Below are 5000 nucleotides of genomic sequence, written 5' to 3' on the forward strand. Positions count from 1 at the left end.
CCTGTCAGCCTACCCTGACCACGTAGCAGTTTCCTGGCAGCGGCATTCGCTAGTGTCTACTCTTTCTCTCTCTCTCATACACGCACGCACGCACACACACACACACACACACACACACACACACACACACACACACACACACACACACACAGACACAGACACAGACACAGACACAGACACAGACACAGACACAGACACACAGACAAACAGACACAGACACACACACACACACAGACACCCGCGCGCGCCCGCGCTCACACGCGCTCACACGCTCTAGGGCTCACACACACTTTAGACATACAGACGCTCTGTGCTCGGTGTCAGCGGCGCATGTAGGACCACGGAGCACCAGCTGGGACTGTAACCCCGAACCGGACCCACCATGGACCTTTTCGAATTCGACTTTTTCAGAGATTGGGAGCTGGAGCAACCATGGTAAGTGCTCCAATTTATATGGGTTTATTTTTGAGATTTCAAACCTCTGTTACGGTTTAGGGGAATAAGGATGACAGCGTCTCCCCCTACCCACCCCCTTAAAACAATACCTAAAGCCTTCCCTATAATAAGGCGCTGTCCCGGGCTGATAGAGAACCAAACTGTGTCCTTTGTTGGATGTGGACAAACCGTACATCATCTACGCAGCGTCTTTCTTTGTCACAAGCCGCTGCCGCTGTTGCTCTGGAGAACGCGAGGAGCCGGGAGCCAACTCGGCTCGGCTCGGCTCGGTTCAGCCGCACATCGCGATGCACACAAACGCTACACACCGGCGTGTTTCCACGCCGCTATCCTCGTTATTTGAGTGTGTGTCCCTGTGTCAGAACACGATCAGACACTGGCATGTCGTGATCAGCGCTGAGCCCGCTGCTGTGCTGCTGTCGCCCTTTGTCAAGCATGTGTCACCTGGCTGCACTTCTGAGAGGTCCAAGAAAGTGGTCGCTGGTGGACTCACTCGGACTTTATTTGCCCTCGTTCCGAGCATGCTAAACGAATGCATTAGTCTGCTTTTTGGCACATGATTGCGTTTTTACATTTATCTTATGTTTAGGTTAGTGTGACTTGATTCAGCAAGATGTGTTAAGCCTGTTTATTAGGCTATTCCTACTCTCCATCTACTACTATCTATCTATCTATCTATCTATCTATCTATCTATCTATCTATCTATCTATCTATCTATCCATCTATCTATCCATCTATCCATCTATCCATCTATCCATCTATCCATCTATCCATCTATCCATCTATCTATCTATCTATCTATCTATCTATCTATCTATCTATCTATCTATCTATCTATCTATCTATCTATCTATCTATCTATCTATCTATCTATCTTGTGTGTGTGTGTGTGTGTGTGTGTGTGTGTGTGTGTGTGTGTGTGTGTGTGTGTGTGTGTGTGTGTGTGTGTGTGTGTGTGTGTGTGTGTGTGTGTGTGTGTGTGTGTGTGTGTGTGTGTGTGTATGAGCTTGCTCAGACTCATGCACGTTTGCGTGTGTGTTTGTATACGTGTGAGCGTGCTCAGACACATGCAAGTTTGTGTGTGTGTGTGTGTATGAGCGCTTAGACACATGCACGTGTGTGTGTGTGTGTGTGTGTGTGTGTGTGTGTGTGTGTGTATGTCTGTGATTAAACTCAGGCACATACACATTTGTGTGTGTTTGCGCATGTGTGAGTGTGTGGGTGGGTGTGTGTGTGTGTGTGTGTGTGTGTGTGTGCGCACATGTCTTGCATGTGTGCAGAAGACGTGTTACCGTACATACCATACGAGACAGTAAAGCGTTCCATTGCTAATGTATGAGCCGAGGTGATGCATCTGAAGGGCCCGCAGACACACTCACATCCACATCAAATAGGTTAGCTCAACCGGAAGCAGAAAGGAAACAGCAAGTACTCTCTATTAACCGCTTTCAGTGACATATAATTATGCAATTGTGAAGCCATCCCAGCGCAGATGAAGGAACGCCACCAGATTAATTATTGTCGAGTTTTGCTTTCTTTTGTTGTGATTTATCCGTCTGTTATTATCACACACGAGCGCGCGCACAAACGCACGCGCGCACACGCGCGCACTGTGGACCAGCCTCGCACACTTCTCCCCTAACTGCTACTGTCAAGGGGCCCCTCGAGCAAAAGTGCTTAACCCCCCACCGCTCCGGAGGAGAGGCTGGGGGGGGGGCCGGGGTCTCTGGATGGGGCCGGCTCACTGTGTGTGACCCTGTCTCTCCGCCCGCCAGATTCTCCAGCTCGCCGGCGCTGTAAATGGCCCCCATATGCAGGGGGGGGGGGTGGGGGGGGGGGGATGTGGCGTGCTGCGAAGTATAGAACAGCCATTATTATTATAGGCCATAGAGGAACGGATAGAGACATACAAAGTGCTCGTACAAAAGGCATCAATGTTGAACGCTCGATTTTGCTCTATAGAAAAAAATGGAAGGAAAGCTAAGGAGAGTTTAGAAAGGGATTGAAAATGGAGGCTGTGTTGTGTTTTAAAAATGGACTGCTCCTCCCGTCAGATCAACCACCTCCCCGCGGTACGGAAAGGTGTCCGGGATGGATGTTTAAGCAGGGATTCAGACAGCGCGTCACTGAGCCACCAGGTCACTGCAGTCGGTCCTTCTGAGACGGGCCTGGCGTTTTTCCCTGCTTGAGCACAGTTGTCCCCTCAATCTTTGAATGTTGATCTTTTTTTCTCTACCAAAGACCTAGAACTAAACCCGGCCCAATCCCAGGTATGAAGTAGACGGCTCCACTGCATGCCGGGCCGCGCGGCCCCAGCCACAGGGCGTGCGGCCCGGACACCACAGTGTCTCTGAACCCTAATCTCTCGGCAAACCTGGACACTAGGAATTCTGGAGCCGCCTCCCAGCATGAGAGCCGACCGCAACCGGCAGGAGACGGAAACATGGTAGAACTTTAACAAACGACAACAATGAATTAAGAAATAACAACACTAAAGAGAGGGGGCCGTAGAAGGTTCTTTTATTGGTTCCCCTTCGAGAAAATTCACTTTGTCTCGACCAAGAAAACTGAAGCGGTTTCCACCTTTTTGGTGATTCTCAGAAAATCGGGCGCTGGATTCCTCCATCCCAACCCTCCTCTCCCTAAGAGGCACCCTTTCATCTCTCTCTTCTTTGTTCCCCCCACCCTCCTCCCAACACACACACACACACACACACACACACACACACACACACACACACCTCGTTCCAACACATGCAGGGAGATGTGAGCGGCTTTGTGCGGATGTAATAGCTACCGCATCGATTCCTGCATAGCGCTCATTGTAATTGCCCATCATGTAACTGGCTAATCTGGCTAGCTGAAGTCGTGGGAGATCGCTCCCCTGCCCTAATTGACACTGACGCTGAATGGCTGAACCACGGAAAGAGTTAAATAACCAAAGAACCACAGACACAGGCTTCCAGCTGTGCTAAAAGATGGAAACGGCACAAGTTATAGCCCATAGCGCTGTGTTGTATATCAGCTAATAATGATCATTTCATGAAGACACATTCTCTTTATTTCTATAAAGAGATATAATAGGCATATAACCGGCCTCCGTTTCTCTATAAAGTGGATTTATAGTTGTTTAATGTCTGTCTGGTTGGCAGGACTGTTATATCGTTGATGTAAGCTAATGGCCTCCAGCCGCAGGTCTGATGTCTCCATGCGTTATACAGGCAGGTCCACCCTCCACTGTGACACAGTGTCACCGTCGACCTCCTGCACCACCCCCACAGTGCACCAGCCTCCCAGCCACCGTGCATCTCCTCAAGGACCCCGCCTGCCCCCCCACTGCAGAAATAATAATAATACACTCTGGTGCTTTTCATGGGGGGAGCGATCAATGTGATGGCTGGGTGGGGAGGACTGAGGTGTGGGGGTGTGGGGGTGTGGGGTGTGGGGGTGTGGGGGAGACTGGAGGTGGGGTGGGAGGGGGTTATGGGGGAGATGGGAGGTCTCTTGGGATTGCGTTTTGGGGGGGATGGGGTCAGGGGGGGATGGGGTCAGGGGGGGATGGGAGGTCTCGTGGGGATGGGGTTTTGGGGGGAGGGGGTTTTGGGGGGAGGCCGTGGGAGAGTGGGGGGGGGTGTTAACTAGCTTATCCATATGGAGCCAGTAGTCTCTCTCCCTGGTGCTGAACCCTTTCCCTGGAACCATCCCAGAGGCCCATCCCACCATTCAAGTGTCATCATTATAAATACACACGTAAGCCTAAACCAAGATTAGGGGGTCTGTACTCGCCTCTGCCACACAACCGCATAACAAATCGGCTTTTAATGCAATTATGATACTTTTATTTTTTTTCCCTAAAAAAAGGCTTGAGAGGTAATCGCCTGGGAGGCTGTGGTCTTTGTCGGGGAGGAAGCCCCCCGGGGTTTAGGTGGCGTCTGTCATCTCGCCTCGGCGTGGTGCGGAGGGCTCAAGAGCCTCACAACCCGCCCGTCAACCGGCCCGCTCTGTAACTCAACCGGCAGGAATTAAAACCCATCCGAGTTCATTATTCTGTTGTCGGATAATATCCCAATGATTGCGTTAAGCTGTTTGGGAGTTGTCCTGTCGCTACACGCGTCCGTCGGGGCCCCCCCCCCCCCCCCCCCTGGCAACGCGGGCTGCTAATGAGGCCCTGAAGACGGAACAGGGCCCCCATGCCGCGTCAGGTATCCCCCGGCGCCGCGTCGCACCTCGCTGGGGGAGGGTTTCCGTCGGGGACCCTGCATGCAGCTGTCACGGTGTATCCAGTCAGGGGGATGTTGGTATATATACCCAGCTCATACGCAGCCCTTAGACCCTGGTCTGCGTCGTTAGCCTCCCCGGGTGCCGGGGACGCGCGCTTAAAGAGGCGCACCGGGGCCTGTGATGGGCGGCACAGATCTCCCGGCTGATTCGGAGCCCCGGGAGTGCGGAGAGCGTGACGGCCTAGCGCACACACTCGGCCCGCCTACCCCCTTCGCCCGCCCCCCTGCTGGGCCAACATGGTATCAGAGGGCTGGTGGGGGTC

Source organism: Gadus macrocephalus, chromosome 10, assembly GCF_031168955.1.
Source record: "Gadus macrocephalus chromosome 10, ASM3116895v1".
Classification (NCBI taxonomy): Eukaryota; Metazoa; Chordata; class Actinopteri; order Gadiformes; family Gadidae; genus Gadus; species Gadus macrocephalus.